The sequence below is a fragment of the Balearica regulorum genome, chromosome 18 (genome assembly GCF_011004875.1).
Source record: "Balearica regulorum gibbericeps isolate bBalReg1 chromosome 18, bBalReg1.pri, whole genome shotgun sequence".
Lineage (NCBI taxonomy): Eukaryota > Metazoa > Chordata > Aves > Gruiformes > Gruidae > Balearica > Balearica regulorum.
The window spans coordinates 3,946,491-3,964,565 of NC_046201.1; the positions used below are offsets into that span (position 1 = coordinate 3,946,491).

At 40.4% G+C, this 18,075-nt stretch overlaps 1 protein-coding gene across 5 annotated transcripts in view; it reads right to left on the reverse strand.

Moving 5' to 3' along the window:
• Positions 1-12,145, reverse strand: part of HELZ (helicase with zinc finger) — an 89,319-nt gene extending 77,174 nt beyond the window's left edge. For 3 of the 5 annotated variants that reach the window (XM_075770602.1, XM_075770601.1, XM_075770599.1), the window contains exon 1: positions 11,886-11,966. The gene's annotated coding sequence lies outside the window, so the exon portion shown is untranslated. Of the gene's footprint in view, positions 1-11,885 lie in introns of all 5 variants that reach the window. The other 2 variants (XM_075770604.1, XM_075770603.1) reach the window with 1 other exon arrangement.
• Between the last annotated feature and the right edge of the window lie 5,930 nt (positions 12,146-18,075).

Consider the following 18,075-nt stretch of genomic DNA (forward strand, 5'->3'; position numbering starts at 1 on the left):
CACGAGTTTTATGAAAAATGTGTAACAAGACAGATAAAAGAGACCCAGATTTTTAAGTCCACACAGGGAAAGGAGAAGTTATAATTCAGCCTCTTACTGATACCAAGAGGTCAGTTACCCCATCAATTACTGCCATGTGCTGCCATTTATGCAGCAGGACACCTACCACTGTACCAAAATATCACTCATCAGTAAAAGAAAAATCAAATTTTTTTTCCCATAATGATAAAAATCCATAAACTGCATTCATTATCTTAACTGCTCAAGGATCCACCCAGCAGTTCCCAGGTTTCACTAAAGCGGAGTTTCCAAACTTGTTAGATGACAGACACTACCAGTACACATCCCACAGCTTTTTGAAAGTTGTTACTGGTAAAATTGAGATGTAAACAATTCACATGTGAAGGCCTCAAAAATTTGTTGCTTACATAATACAGAAAAGTAACATTTGGGAAGTGAGAAAGTTGGTATGGACACAGTCCCTGTGACTGAAGAGTCTTCTAGTTCCCTCTCAAACTTATCACGAAAAGACTGCAAGATACTTAAATTTACACAGGTATGGAAAGATCTATTTCCATATTAATCCAGATTATTAATCTGGATTAATATGGAAATAGATCTTTCCATACCTGTGTAAATGAATAATCTGGATTAATTACAATACATCAAGTATACTACATAATGAAAACATTAGCTACTGTGAACATGCCAATGTTATCGTTAAAAAGATGGGTCACAAATTCAAACAAACCATGTTTGTCAGACCACATACTAAAATAGGGAATAATACATCCACCTACTGTTAAATCATCTTATAGTTGCTCTGGCATGTCTAGTGTTCCCATCTTAAGGCATGCTTGCACCTCTAGGTAATGTTACGTAACTGCTTTTGTAACACTCCAAAATACCACTCAAGGACCTTTAGATTAGTAAAATAAAATTAAATACATATTTATTTTCCTTACCTACAGTGATAAAATAAACTTATCTTTGCCTTAAGACAAAAAAGCATTTTATTCAAGCCTCCAGGAAGGAATAAAGTACAGCTGTACAAAATACAGAAGCCACTTACAGACACACACAGAAAAAACACACTTTCCTAGTGTCATGACATATACATCAGAAATAATCCCACACTCAGAAATCATTTAATAAAATGAGAATAGATAATGACAGTGCACTATACCAATGTGAAAGACTTAACAGAGAGAAAAAGGATGGCGCATCTTTCATGTGCAGGGTGCAGAAAAGAATAATATGAAAGGTGCTTTTGCCTTTTTTTTTTTTTTTAAGAAAAATATAATAGCAGAAATCTTACACACTCATTTATTGCAGTTATGGCTGAAGTCAGTAATATTAGTCATAGACAGTGCTCAGAAATGTACTGCACACCTTACAGAACAAATACAAAAATCTCCACCCTTGAGAGAGGACAATCTAATCAGTTTTCTGAAATAACTGAATTACTCTGGTTAATGCTGTACAACTCCGGGCAAAATGACCCTACTTTAAATTCCAAAAAATGATGTTAAATCTGAAATGGAGCATACAGAATGAAGAAAGCTTATTTCAAGGTTTTATTATACAGCACAACAGCAGCAAGAACTTCTGCTACATGGCCCCTAAGGAATATGATATGCTTGATTTCCAGAAGGGGGGAAAAAAAAAAAAAAGGAATTAAGAAGTTCATGATGCCCCCCACCATTAAATACTTAGATTATTCTTCCACATTAAAAACCAAAAAGAGCATCATAAATTAGGAGGACAAATGATTTCTGGCCATATAAATGGAGCCTCGAGTCCGATCCTGTAAACTTAGTGTATAGGATAAAGACATTCAGATTTACCAAAAAAGGAATGAGTGCCTGTGGGTGATTTACCATTCACATAACAATAGAAACAAAAATATAGCAGCAATTGAGATTAAGAGCAAATGCCTTCCGCATCTGGACCCTCTGTGTTCTTTAAATCACTTTACATACATCACAGGTAGTAACAAGTTAGATTTTAATGAGTGCCAGTTATGATTTCAGTACAGACACTTTAAGTGATGATTAACACTTTATTACTTTTACTAATCTCTTTTGTTTTCAAACAGAAAGGACAATCTATACAGCCGGCTGCAGTGACATTTACACATGGACAAACTGGCTATCTCTGGCTCAAAATGTGAAAATAACTCATGGCCTCAGCACTTGTAGCCACCTCATCCACCACCTAAGTATCCCTAGTATCTTCATCTCCCACCTTTAAAGTGACCCTTTTTCACACAGCTGTCTGAAAACATTACCTAGCTTGATCAAACTAAGCAAAATACATGGCAAGTCAAAACACAATGTCTACCCGGCATGTACTTGCTTTGTCTGAAAGCCATCCATAAAGTCCTATACTCAAAGGTTGTTTAATGACAAAAGTATCTGTACAAGCTTGTGCTGGCCCTCCTGTGTGTCTGCATTATGATACAGCCTTTAACTGTATTAGTCAAATACTACATTTTCCAAGGGCTACCTGGCAGAACGAGCAGGCAGAACACAGGCTGCCTGCTTAATGGACATCTAGTTAAATACTTCAGTGTAGGGTCTAAGGTCTTATTTACTGCATGCTACCCAAATCTGGGTCTCAAGACTGCATTTTTTATGTTTTCATGAACTTTCCAGTAACGCTTACAAATACTGTGACTGAGCACTTCACAAGTATTAAGAAAATATCTTTATCGTTCTGACACTATTCCCATCTTTAAAAATTAAGACATTACAACACATTAAAACCAAAAGCTTCTATAAACTTCTTATATTAAGATAACTAAAAGTGATTTTTCCCCATTATGCTCTTCCCTGTACTATATAGCCCTTTATATGATAAAAGCAGAATACCCAGTGTCTGCAGAGTGACTTATGAGTATTCAGCATTTCTCTACATCACAACATGGGAGAGTTCATTAGAAATACAGAAAATGAAGTGTAGCAAACATAGGGCTTAAGTATGATTTGCCTTTTTTTTTTTTTTTGCTATTCCCTACTCCATTTCTGAAACACTTGCTAATTTATACAAATAGTGAAACTGTATTCCAACAAACAACTGTATTAGCATTATAAAATAAATTATGTGTACCCACACAGTATAGGCTCCCTTCTATTTCTTTCTTTCTAACACTATTTTTTTCAATCTCAATCTCCTTGTTCAGCCATCCACCATCTCCACATTTATTCTACATATTCTGCAAAAGTCTGCATTTTGCACCTTCTGTTTAAATCCAGTTGCTGCTTCCTCTGTGCTGCATGAAGCTAGAGCTGCTAGGGAAGAGGAACCGGCTATGGGAGTACAGAAGGGGAATTCTCTATGCTCTCATTTTTGTCCAAAATCATGCCAGGGAGGAATGCAAAAGCCCTAGCCTTCAAACTGTACAGAAATCCCATTTAGCTCAGGCTGAAGCATATTCACTTCAGAGACATTCTTTTAGATTTGTACTAAATGCTAATTTCACCAATGCTGAGTAGATTATTCCCAGGGTTGGTAACAGTATATCCTTGGCAGAAAAACCATATTATACCACATCTCAACTTCTTTACAAAGCAGCACTACAGGACATTAGATTTTTTTTTTTTTTATTGTGGACATAAGAATATATTTTTGCCCAATTTTTAGAAAAGACTGAATCATGTTGGCAGAACCCTTCACTCCCTCCAGAGCACCCAAAAAGTCAGCCTGTGATAGACACTCACCATGGGAAATTTCAACCCAAATAATTAAAATTTGGCAAGTAATAACCAACTGAAACGAGGAGCGTGTCATAGTAGCATCAGGTAACATAATAATAGGTGGTGCTTCTGCCCCACCTAAAGTTCTTTTGGCTCCTTCATAGAAAATCTTCACGTAAACAATCTTTCATAATAACCGGTTACCAGCAGCAGTTTGTATTCCATATACCTATACGTTCTTACTGCTTTTTGAGAGTAAAGTTTCTCACACTTATCCAAGATGAGGGCATTTTAATTGAAATATTGTCCCATGGTTACCATTTTATCCCCATAACAACATCACCAATTACTTACTTTAAAAAAATGCATTAGAAAAGTAATTTAATCTTTGCTTCTCTTAATGAAATTTGCCAGAGAAAAACAAAGGGAAAAATCAGTACTGCACGACCAGCCAGCTCTCCGTGGAGCAGCACCAACCTGCAAGTCTCAAGTCAAACACATTTTGCAGAAGAGCACAGTATTCATATTCAAAAAGCTGTTTTAAACATCATAATCAATAACTTTTAAAACCATAAACTACTTGTGACAGAACTTCTCTTTTACAGATTTGAATAACAGAACATGGCCTTGTTCCTGAGTGACCCTGCACATTTCACAATATAATGTTTAGTAATAATTTTGACCCCAAAAAAGTGAACACCATTAATCTTAAGGGCTTACACAGTCAGGCAATTACCAATATTCTTCTCCGCTGAGTCATAAGGTAGTGCCAGAAGTCCTTTTTGAGAAATGTCTGCTGTATGATATATAGGTACATCCATGTATATGTGACTAAACATCTGTCACCTAATTTTCCAAATGCCAAGCAAGTACAAAACTGTGCTCCCCAGGAATGGAAAGGGGAGTCAAAGAAGATCCCCAAACATCATTTCAACACAAAACACGTATCAGGATATTTACAAATGTATTTGAGAAGTTTAAATGCGAAACGTCATGTTTTCCATGACGTCTATTGAGTTTGCCACTCATGCAGCATTGTCTTCAGAGAGCACTTGACCACAGTTCATTTGCCAAAGTTCACCAATTTAATCAGTCTTGAAGACAGAATCAAAATCAGGAGTTCCTAACTTTTAGTCATGTGTTCAATTGGAAGCTTCCTCTAACACAGCTGTATTTGGATTTCAGCAATAAAAGTATTTTTAAAATTAGAAAATTCTTTCTCACAGCATATTCCTTTTGGAAAACCTCAGGCAAACTCCAAAGCTCAGTGGTTCACACCAAGTTTTCTCTTCTTAACAGGTATATTGTAGTGATACTGAAACAGCTTTTCCTCAAATGTCAAACTTTCATTTTCATACAAGAACTTTCTCCACTCTTGACATGTCCCAAAGCAGCACACCCCTATGACTAGGAGATCTATCTGAAGAACACAGCTTTGATCACCAGTGCAAATGCAGATGCTACAGGTATATAGCACAGTTTTTACAGCTGGATTAAAAAAAAAAAAAGCACCCTAAGTTAATTTTCTGTTTGAGATGCAAAATATGAATCACTCTTTCAATCCATTCAAGAGGCAAACGAATGTAAAAACATGAGTTCTGTTGCAAAGTTATAGTGAACAGTTCACAAACTGAACATAGAAATAAGCCAGAAAGTTGTGACACAAAACAGGAAAATTTTCTTTCAATATACCTCAGTCTTCATTGCAGCATTATTATGAACTTAAATTTATTATAGTAGTGAATAATACTGTGACTGAGGTTTTTGTTGCGCATTTATACAGTGCTTAGCACAAAAGTGTCCTACCATAACAGATTTACTAACACAATCATGCCACCCACAGATACTCCAAACACATCTTTCCCAAAACCATATTTATTATGTAACTGTGCATGATATTTTTGTGTGCTGTTTTGAAAGTTCAAAGCAATAAGTAACCTCCACCACTAAAAATTGCTATCTTTATTGTAAATAACCTCTGAAATTCATTTTTACATGACTGTGCTTCAAATAGTTTGGCATAATATAGCTAAGCCTGGGAGTTGTCTTCTAACTCTGTATTTTAATGATGTTAACCCTTCTGCATCCAGATAATGCTTTCCTAACACCCGTTTCCGCTCCTCAAATGCATGAAGGCGATAGTACCACCAGGTTCAATTTTTAGACCTCTCCCAAGAAAAGGATATGGATTCCCAAGTTCTCCTCGCACAGCAAACCCTATGGGCAACACCATAACTTGTATCCCAAACACAAGTTTCCCAATGGCGTTCACCCTACTCATTCTTTTTGCAATTAACATTAGAGATTCAGTCACGTATTTTAAACCCCACTCAAAGAACAGACATCAGCAGGAATGAGTAACAATCCTACTGTGGTTAATGGCATGATTCTCACAGAACTTCGGAGGAGAAGCGGTGTGTAGCCTAGCCAAACAAATATAAACAAAACTGCAGCCAAGTAATATCAGTCAGTTCGAACGACAAAACAAATGTCCTGGACCATTCCAAACGTGTGAGTGTCTTAAGATATGGCCAGAGTACAGTTACCTCAAAACCATTAGCATAAACAGCTATAATCAAAAACATCACTTCAATAAAATACCCACAGCACTCAGCTACAGCACTACATTAGCACAGATTCAGAAGTATGCTAAAAAAAAATTCCCCTTAATGACCTGCCTGCGTAGACAATGAGAAAAGCCCAACAAATTCTGGCTCCCGAGATGGCAGAGGAGCAGAAGCAAGGCAGCTATCGTGGCTGCTCAACAGCAGTTAGGAATCCCAGCTAGCTGATTGGGAATTTAGTTGAGAGCAGTAAAAGAACATTACTTGGGAACAGACACACACTGCCTGTCCCCATCCCCCCAAAATTATCCCAGGATAAAACAAAATTTTCACTTACAAAAATACTGATTGTCTTACATTAAGTGAGAAGGTATATAAGGACAAAGCATTATTTTATACGCTGCCCAAACCACCATGCTTTTCATTTGTGGCATTCTCCATTTATTATGTCCACAAAGATTTGCTACTTTCTTGGTTTGCCGAACCACTAAATATTTTCCAGCAAATTAAACACTCGTGCCACATTACTAACAACCAAGATTCTCAAAAACAGCTCTTGTTGTATTACGTATTTCCCTTTTGCCATGGGGTCTGAAGGGCTCTGAAAGATCTTCTTAGCCTATTTAAGTAATGTAATTTTTAGTGTTTTGATGAATACAGTATTTTTGCTGTACATAACCATGAAAAAAAAACCCTCTGAAATTCACAGGCTGAAAGATCATTTCTAAATAAAGCTTACCCTAACTACCATAAAACCAACTCAGACTAATCCATGCACTGCTCACATTTCTACTCTTTACTTTTTGCTACTCCAAGAATCAAAATTTCGTACCTAATATAATTCTACTACTCTTTTTCTTCCGATGTTTAGTCACTACAGCTCTCAGAATCATTAGCCTTCCTACTGCTTACAAACAGGAGAGATCATGAAATGTACTTCCCCAGACCACATAGAAGGAAAGATTAAAAACATCCACCTCGGTCACATCATTCTTCATACAAGCGGTACTTCCTGAGACTAACAGAAACAAATCGCACAACAGTTTACAGTAACATCTCCAAAACATCTCTTTACATAAAATCACTTCCAAAAACTGTTGCTACCAATTCTGCAGCACTGTGTACCTACTGCTTCTTGGAAGAGCTATATAGTTCAGCGTTGTTAATTCTACATTACCTTCTTGCAAAAACACGAGTCTTCTAACATCTGACAGACCCCATGACACCTACAAAATTTGGTAGGTGGTACTTATTCAGAACTAGGATGGGGCCATCGTAACCACTCAAACTTTTTAGCCATTAAATGGAACCTCTCAGTGTAGTAAAACTACATTTAAGAAGGAAAAAGACTGAAATCCATGATTTCTTATCTTGCTTTCCTGTCAGAAGTCTGCAATTTGGTATTTTGGAGGGCTCTGTGAAAAGACTGGGTAAATAACCAGTGCGTGCCCATTAAATTTATGTCAATGAATTTGCATAAAAAATTGTAGAGAAACATTTGGATATTATGTTATAGCCACATTAAGTATCCTTTAACTTCAACTAGCAGTGCAATGGAAATGCAACAGAAAAACAAAATCTCACCCATGGGTAATTACAATCTCCCTGCTTAAATTCCTAAGCACTTCTTTTCCTATAGTAATATTCACTTTTCTGTGTTTCTCAGACATGAGTGATTGCTTCTGGTTGAAGCCTCATGTTGTAAACATTTGTGTGAAGAGAAGATGAAAGCTCAGCAAGCAACACTGGTTTTGAATAAGGAACCTGAGTTACATATCAATACCACCATAATAAAATCACCAGAAGATGGCCTGTTTCTGTAGAGCAGTCTGACCTTGCAGATTCCTAATTTTGCTATCTATAAAGTTTAGTTATTTTCCTCCTCCCTCCCAAAATAAATACTAGGAGAAAACAAGTGTTTACTTTCCCAGTCAAAATCTCCAGAAGACCAAACACTCCTTCATTTTTTTTATTCCATATCAATGCTGTGTGCAAACTTTTGAAAAAACAGTCTCTTTTTTAATATTCTCTCTCTTTTCTTCCTTGCTGAAAAAGAATGACAATCACAGAAGTCTACCAAAGGCAGTAAAAAAATCAAACATATAAAGTACGATGTCTTTAAATGTATGTCATCAATATACATAAACACAAGTGCTGACTACTGCCAAAGGCCACAGAAGAAATAGCAAGACAAACAAGAACAAAGAAAGGAAGGTTTTGTTTGTTCTGATCATCTAACCAATAATACCTCCATTTACAGGGGAAAAATACATATACCATGTAGTGGCAATGGGATCTTGCCTCAGAACCTCAACAAAAGAAGTGACAAATGATTAAACAGCTACAATACGTGAGCAGGAGGGAAGATCTGGAAAAGAAAATTTGCCATTTTCTCCCCCGTAATGAGCCACTAGCAGCCTTGCACAAAGAGGAATGCTGAGGATCTGCTTCCAGGAAAAAGCCCTAAACAACTCTAGGAAAAAAGAAAGGACAGGACTGATGTTTACTATGATTCTTGGCCTACTGGTCCCCAAGGCAGGGGGGAACGCCAGCTGTCCGACTACTCTATCCCTAAGGTGTATGATGACACCAACCTTCCTTCTCATTCTCCAAGCCAGCTCCCATGGCTTTCCCTAGCTATTCAGGCTGTACACAGGACAGGATTTAAAATATTACAAAAGATTTTTCTAATTTAGATTTCACTTCTGCTACCAGACCTATCTAGGTACCACTGACCTCGGGAGGGAACGCCAGGGAGGTGAAAGATTCAAGGGCCTGCAACTAATACTCTGAATTGCTCCGGCAGTTGCTTCTGCCATTACTAAATTGAAAACACCTAGAATAAAGTGCAGTAGCAAATGTGAGATGGTAGTAAACAACGAATAACAAGAAAAACACCACCACACTGAAAGTCAGAAAGAATATCCAGCTAAAATCGCAAAGGGGATTTTACTAACAAAAATAATTGCCAAAGTTAGAGAAAACATTTCATCAGACTACTAAATTAACAGAGTTAGAAAACATTAGTAATAATATTGCCTAGCACTTACAGAGCTTCTTTCATCCACAGGCATCAAGACTCTTTACAAGTTGCTAAGATTCACTATTCCTATTTTAAATTCTTTCAAAAGGAAGCATAAACAGGTGAAGTGATAAGCATCGGGCTGTCCAGATCTCTCAAGCACTAGGCCTGTACCCTATCCACTTGGAATTATTAAGTCTTCAAACCTTCTAGACACAGTTACTTAGATTCTTCAAGATGGGAATTTCTCCATGAATCAAACCTTCGAGCATAAGTTCTCTCCAAACTACAGCCCTTCTCCAGACCAGATCTACTAATACAGATCCCAAAGCCCAGGAACAAATTCTCTCAAATCAATGAGATTTCACAAAGTGAAAGGATCCTCCATGACAGATCAAGAAGCAGAACTGGGACAAATTACAGATTAAGGTGCTGCTTCCACATCTCCCTTTAATTTTCAGTCTGCTAGGAAGAGACAAAAACAACCCTCAAAAAAACAGAGAACAAAAACAAATGAAAAAACCTACCCCAAACCTCAAAACCAGCTATTAGAACCTTTCAAGTCCTATAGCCATTACTTTAAGAGGCCTCTTTCATAGAAAAGTTCATCTGGCTCACTTAAAAAGACATGGGGTCTGTATGAATTAAAGGAGGGGAAATACACACTCAGTATGCCCAAAAAATTCAGAGGCGAGGAGTGATAATAGAAACGTGATTTCACCGGGGGGGGGGGGAGTAATTTCTGCTTTCATAACAAATTACAAAGATAACTCAATTTTATCAGTAATAACACATAAAATGTTCCTTCACTTACCAGTAAGGAAAAACTGTTCTGCTAATTAAAGTTCAACAAAAAAGCTTAACTCAGCTTTCACCACTCACAATTTCCGCACTGTAAAAGCTAAGCCTACCAAAGTCTGATTCATCTAAGAGTGAATCCCTCGGCTCACATCTCTCAGGGGAGGGAACGTGGTGGTCACTTGTACACTCTCCCCTCATCTAAGTTTCAATTGCACGTTCAACATCAACTCCCCACTGCAGAGGACCAGCAGGCTGCCCAGCACCCCCAGACCGTCCCAATCAAACAAGTTTTGCCATTTAAAAAACACAGAGTTTTCATTCACAATCTGCTATGACTCAAAAGTATTGAAACAACTGAATTTAAAACGTTATTTTAAAACCTCCCTGTTCTACCAATCAGTCTTAGAAAATAATGCAAACTTGCCAAGTATCACTTCATTTAATTTGTTGGTTGTTTATTTTTACAAAGGAATGTGTCTTTTCTCAATAAAAATAAAGGAGGGGGAAATATTTTACGCTTTGCCTTGTTTCAATCATAATATTTATTAAGAATAACAACATTAGAAGACCCCAACAATTCAAACCATCACAACAAAACTAGCCACGATGCACTCAATCTGTCAACGGGGATATTAATTTTTAAGACATTTTTGTGTCTCAAAATTCTTTTATTTCTTCAATGAAAAGCAAAATATATTATTTTAAAAGTTCATGTCAAGCTCGCTATGCCTTTGATAACGCAAAAATTCTATTACCTTTTTACCTCTTACTCATTTTGTCATTAATTGGAAAGCAACCTCGCAAATGTTTCCCTGGAGTTATTTCTTAATTTTCATCAATATGTTTAATCGTGTTACTACAATCAGACAGCAACAATTTAACTAAGAATGAATTGAAGCCAAACAACTTCACTCCTCTGGAAATTAATGAAAAGACTCGAACCACCCCAGGAGAGGTAACGTATATTGTTCCCCTACTTGGGGATTTTCCCTAAAAATATAGATATAAATAGTCTCTGTTGGAAGGACTGTATTGCAACCTGCAGTATAAACTCTCCTATTTTCAGTTTCACAACAGTTGCATTGTAGAAAAGGTGATCTCAGGGTCTGTGTTGGACCTCCCAACTTCTAGCCACTCGGCCCTGACAAAGCCTTCCTGCAGAAAACAAAAATATAAGCTTATCTGCCAACACTTCAATTGCTCCGAGGGTTAATTTTACAACGGCTGTTACATTCTTTCAATTTATTTTTCGATTCTTCAACAAACCCTATCTAAACCGTTTTTTTACTTTTATTTTATTATTGTTATTTCCTGGCTGTCGCTAGCCCTTCCCTCCCGCCCCACCCGGTACAAAAACAAAGCTGACTCCCCCCTCTCTACATCCCCCCACCCTCCTCCCTGACGGAGCACCCCCGGAGCCGGGGGAAGCCGGGGTTGTGCAAGGCATCTCCAGCTCTCCAGGCTGGCCCCTACGCCTGCCCCCGCCGCGCCGGGCGGAGGGCCGCGCCGACCCGCCCGCCGGCGGCTGTGGGCTCCCGGGAGAGCGCGGTAGCCCCCGGGGCTCCGGCCGAGCCTTCCCGTAAACAGCCCCCGAGCGGCTGCCGCTGCAGGCCCCTCCGCAGACACAGGGCCCTCTCCAGCCGGCACCGCTCAGCCTCCGGCCCGGCCGGCAGCCCTCGCTCGGCCGCTCGGCCGGCTGCGGGGCACCGAGGGTCCCCCGAGGCCTCCCCGGAGCCCTCGCCAGCCGGGCCCAGCCGCCCCCGGCCCCCGCGGGGGGCGAATGGGGAAGTCCTGACTTACCTGTCATTACTTTCTACGCCATCTTGGATCCACTTGTCAACGTCCCCACAAAGCATTGTGGGAAAGCCCTCCCCCGCCCTCCTCCCGGCCCGGCGGCCAGCGGGGGAAGGCGGAGGGCCGCTGCGGACGGGACGGGCACCGAGACCCGCGGCCCCGTCTGAGGCACGGTGGAGGGCGGCGGGCTAGCGGAGGGCAGCCGCGGGCTCCGGCCGGCAGCTCTCCGTTCACACAGCGGCCGGAGGGGCCGCGCGTGGCGGCGTGAGGGGGCACTGCCGCGCCGCTTGGCTGGAGACCGGCAGCCTCGAGGTTTGCCGTTGGTTTCTTTTGGGGGGATTTTTTTTTTTTTTTTTTCTTTTCTCTTTTTTCGCCCCCTTCCCTTTCCAGGCAATCGCGTCACTGCCTCTACACGCACGCAGCGACGGCCAAGCCCGAGGGGCGCCAGCGGAGCGCTGCCCGCCGCGGGGAGACGCGCTGCGCGCCCGCGCAACCGGCGCGGACCGTCCTCCTTAACGCGGGGTAGGAGGTGCGCACACGCGTAGAGAAGGTCCCGCCCGGTAAGCTGCGAGACAAAGTCCACCTGTGCTAAAAATGGCTCTTTACTTGCGGTTATTCTCCGTCTGGTTTTGGTTGGTTGGTGATTTTTTTTTAAAAAAAAAAAGTTGTTACTGGCCTTAAAGAAACTTCCCACTTGGGAACCCGGGTCCGCGTGGGAAGGCTGGAGCCAGGTGATAGAACAGCTCACGTTGTACATCGTGTTTTCAAAACCCATCTGCTTTTGCTGAAGGACTGTTGGTAGAGCGTTTCTGGCTGAGCCAGAATCCCAGAAACCGCTTTGCATAACAGTTTTATTTTCAGGGAGTAATCTTCCCTGTTAGCTGTGTTTTCAAAATGTTTGGCAATCAATTCTTAATACCTACGCTGTTTTGCAAGCTGGCTTTTTCAAGGCGTTACTGGCTCAGCTGTGCGTGGATGGGTGCCCCTCGCTGTGCTGTAGGGAAACGTTGACAAGAATTTGGGGAAAAGCAGCTTACTGCAGGATCTTAATAAAGTTTATCAACAAAACAGGATTCTGGTGTCTTTTAAAAACTTTTCCTTCTACTTTAATTAAAATAATTATCAGATCCAGGTCATTTTAGTATTGGATTTTCCTAAATACATTTAAATTTACTTTTAACGCCTCCTAACTCTTTGAAGAATAACCACCAGCCACGCCTCTGATCCATTGCCACTGCAAGAAGGTACTTGTGCCCAAGAGTATTTTCAATATTCATCAGTAACGCATTTATAGAGAGAGCTCCTTGCAAAAATGTAAATGCAGAAGGAAGTAAATTTAAAGAAATCCTTTGCATTTGCAGCCCCAGACTTAAATCAGTCCCCTTTTTAAGCGAGCTGTGACTCCGAAGTATTTTCCAGGGACACTCTGCAAGGAACGGGGCAGTTACGGTGTTTAGGTTGTAGTAACTTTGTGTCTCATTCAGTCCAGGTTGTTGAAGTGGAATTAGGCCTTTTATTTTGGAAGTTGGTTGTGTTTGGTTCCTAGTGAGCTTTTGTATTACTGATAATTTTTTCTGTTACAAAATGCAAGGAAGAAATGGTAATTTTAAAAAAAAAGCAGTGGAAAATAGAATGAGTTTTGTATGTGCGTTTATCTAAAAATAGCCATATATCCTGTGGAGTTCAGTTTGGGGTGAGCAGAAATTTGCTGGGTTTATTTTTCACATAAACTGTCATTAACTTTTGAGTCCATTTGTTCTGATGGTATTTCTTTATACTGTGCTAGCAAAAAAATTGTGTAGCTAGCAACTGAGTTACACGGGGAAGGATTTTTTTCAGTGACAGACACCATTTTTATTGCTGTCTGTCTCTCTTGTTTTAAAGTTCCTAGATTGAATGTACTGAAGGCAAAGACCGCTGTAAAAAGATGGCAACTCTGCACCGTAGAAACATCTCAGAGAGGGGCTGGGGAACGACTACGGCAACAGGGAAATCCCCCGTCTCAGAAAAAGTGCTGTGTATAAAACACAGTATGGAGCCTGTGCCCTTACACCCACTGCTTTTTACGAACTTCTGACTTAAACTTCTTAGCCCCCATAGGAAGTAGGTTTTACTGTATTTTGCAGACTGGTTAATTGTATTGCATAAACCCTAAGTGGACATGCCAGAGGCTGCAGAGAGAGCCAACAGCTCTGAGATGGGGTCAGCTGCCAAGCCCTATTTTGTTCGAGTGCTGCCACTGAGCCTGCAGGATTGGAATAACTGTATTGTTTCCACGTGGAGCCCCCTACAAGCTCTTTCACAGTCTTTTTTACCACATAGAAAGATGAGGACTGTTGGTCCAAAACAAATTTGGGCTCCAAGCACTCATTAACCTTGGAAATTCTGCTCAAAGTGCAAATCATACAACAACTGGCCTAAGGGATGAGATCCCAAAGCCAAAGGTCCTTGATGTAACTAAACATTAGTTTCAGAACCACTTCTGTTGTAACAGCATAGAAGGCAGAGTATGCCACTAGCAACCAGTTATACACTACATGGGAAGAAAGAGCCTTCTTATGGATTTTACTGACATGTTTCAATACAGTATTAAAGGATAATTTAAGGAAATAAGCTTGTAACATTAGCTGCTACTGTGGGAGGGACTCCACGAGATGTCTCTTTCTCTCTCCTTGATGTGTATTACCCCAGTGGAAGCTGCAATTTTGCCTTCTAACCTCTGCAATCAAACACATCATTCACAACTCTCCAGGCTGAGTTGACAAGCCAGGTCTTCACTTGGCATTGAGCTAGGCACAGAAACAGATGTGATTATGTGCTGACTACTAGCTTACGCTTCCAGAATTGTCCAGACTTCCAAAGTTCCTGGAATCCCCATATGCTGTGCTTATTAATGGGATTTCATGACAAGAGGAGAGCTCACAGTACTAGGTTTCTGCTGAGGAATGTGGGGTTTTGCACTGGTTCCAGCACAGTCTCTTTCTTCTGCCCAAGGAGATCAGGAACAGCTGGTCACATGGAGTTTGGGAGCAGAAGAAAAGCAACAGTGTATGTTGCAAATGTAAGAAATGCTAAAGGCACAATGGGGAAGCATGAGATAGGAACAAAACCAATGACTCGCTGCTCAGCATCATGAGACTTGACTGGACTCAGATCCTCAAAAGCCTAACAAACAGTGGTATTTCTAGGGACTCAGGATAATGCTAAGATTAAAACCAAAAAACCAAACCAAAAAGCCTCCAACAAATACAGCAATACCAAATTCAGTTCTTGTTTTATATATATTTTTTGTAAGATTTCAAAATATCTTCAGATCTCAAAATTGCAATTTCCTGCTGGAAACTTAGAAAGCCCAACCTCCCAGGGACCATAACTGCAAGGAAGCCCTGTATAGAAGGCACTAACACATCCAGTCTCCCTACCCTTAAGTCAGGATTCTGTAAATCATGACTGTTCACAGGGCTTCTCCCTGTTCTGTGAAGCTAGGAGCCGTGCCCAGGTCCTTGGAGAATCTAGGCCCCTTGCCAAAAACCAGGAGTTTGAAAATCTGGGGCCACTCAGGGCTGCTAGGCTCCCTGCCATGAAGCTAAGATCTGAGCAGAGGTGTGGCACAGATTCTGGAAGAGTTGGGAACTCAGAAACCCTCACTTGCTTCGGGGCTAATGGAGAGCTGGTAGCCAAAAAGCCCTGGAGTCCTGGCTCGCCCATGAGCTGCACACTTGGAATCACAACTATAGCTTGGTTTCTACATTTTTAAAACAAAACTATTTTAATTATTTCAAACTTACACTGCTGCTTTTTTTCTTTCTCCTCAGACTTTTGCTTTCACAGGAAATTCAGAAAATCCATTTCCATTCTATGATAAAGTTCACTCCTGTTTCTGGGAACTAGCATTTCTTGAATTCCACTACAGAAAACCTGATTTTTCAATCAGCTTCACTCATGATGTCTTAACTTCAGAATACATGAAAAAACATTACAATTAACATGTAAAAGTAGTAAGCACATAATAGAATACATTCAGCACCGAATTTCGTCCCTGACCCTGCAGCCTAACATCCCAGCAGGCATCTTGAGCAGTTTCCACCTCTGAGACACAAACCAGCAGGCCCTTCTCAAGAGAAGTTCCAGACTGATTGCACTAAGAGAAGTAATGTTTTTATTGTCTTAGCATACTGGACCTTCATAAATTTTTTAACTCCCTCAGAAGCAGCAATCATGGGAAACTATCACAAGTTAAGTGGTTTACCCTCTGCCACAAACAAGTCAGTGGCAGACTTGAGGTTAGATAGCAACAGTAAGTCTTACTAAACCATAAAGCAAACTGGTTTTAGGCAGTCATTAATGTCTGATTATGAGGCTGAAAAGTAGCAAGTCTTGATTTTCCAGCATGAAAATTCCCCTGGAATTCCTGCAGAATCCTCTAATGAACAGATGATCTCAACTATAATCTTACTTCATAATTATCCAAGGGTAACATTTCTTCAACATGGACTCTTTAAACACATACTATTTCTAGAGCAAGTAATACTCGAACTAATTGAAAATGGGTGTTGAGAAGCCAACAGCAATAAGGGGATGTTGAGGGTACATTGAGGAGACAGGCACTACAAAGTTCAGATTAATGCGATGGTTTGATCCCACATTGTCAAGATCAAAGATCTTCAATCTCAGTGCATTTTTTTAAGAAGCCAGCAGGCCTTTACACTGACCTGTAAATTGCTTGTGGAGTAGTTAGGTCTGACATATATTTGCATTCTTGGGATGAACTAGCACCAAAAGTGTACAGCTCATCTTTTTTCGTAGCAACCTGAATGTGGCAACTTTTACCAGAGACTCAAAAGATACACTCCTTTCTTTTTCATTAATAGTAGTCTGCCCAAAAAAAACCCAAAAAACCCTCAACAGTCCATGAATAGATAGATTCTTTCCCACTCCCTTGGGTTTACTGTGCAGCCTAATAATTCTACAATTTTGTTTTAAAATGCCTTTTTTAACTTTGTGATGTCTGGGGAGGCAAACCTGAGGGATTCTCGCTTCTGGCACCAGGTACTAGGTACTCAACAGGCATACCTCACTCAGAGGACAGAGTTGAGGGAGTTTGCCTTGGGCAGTACGTCGTCAAACCAAGATGAAGGTGTTGTAAGTGAACTCAGTGAAGACAAAAATCTGTTTCAGAACAAATGGCAAAAAGCTTGATCATTGTCAATCTTTGGTATGAATACAGACCATGAAAGTGAACCTGCATAATCCTTCTGAATTGAGTTTTAAGGAGTTACTTGGACTGTTGAAAGAGTGCTTCCATGTTCTTTCCAATGCTGACAGCAAAAGGTAGTTGGCAAGGGGAGAGAAACCACCTCCCCTCTCCAACAACTCACGTTCTAAATGCAAACAAAGGCAGCAGAGAGGATATAGCTAGGCCAGAGAGGGAGTAGGATCTGCAAGAACCCCAGAAAGTAGGACCAGGGAACCACTGAACCATTCCACTCTGGCTGGGGAAACTGGTCCAGCATCTCTCATCTGGCAGAAGTGTCACAGAGTCCATAAGCTTAAATGCTTGGGGTTGAAGATTCCAGTGGAGTAAAAGTTTTATGATAAGAAGACCAGGGAGAGGCAAGTTCCCACTTCCCCTGACGACCCATTGTTCCCCTTTCTGATACCTCTTGCCTCAGTTTCCAGAAGACTATTTTTTCAATTGACAAGGTCAAAACTGAAGTTACTTTGTTCATTATCCTAGCAGCAGCCAGTTTTATTTATGCTACTAAGGCTAGCCTCGCAAAAGCGTTCTATGCATTCTGAACAGTCTGCTCCATTTTCTCCCTTCCCTCACTGCCAGTTCGGCTGTTTTTCTGCTGAGGTGGGCTAGATTAGTGTGGCTTGATAACATTACTTGCCTCCAAAATGACACTCCCAAGTTTCCCTTAAGCTATGTCCAAAGCCTACATTTCAAATGCAAATCACTGCTTTGAAGCTTCCATCTTTTCCTGTCCCTTCACCAACTTCCCTCACTCAAAATCACTGTCTAAAGTTTCCTGACTTACTGTGTATTCATATGATAATTACCTGTGCTAAGAGTGTTAGTTTGAATGAAGTTTGGTGTGCTTTTAAAGAGATAGGATTTATATACATCTCAATACATCACTTGCAATTATAGTCTCTACCTAATTAATTACAAACAGAATAGTTACTTATGGCT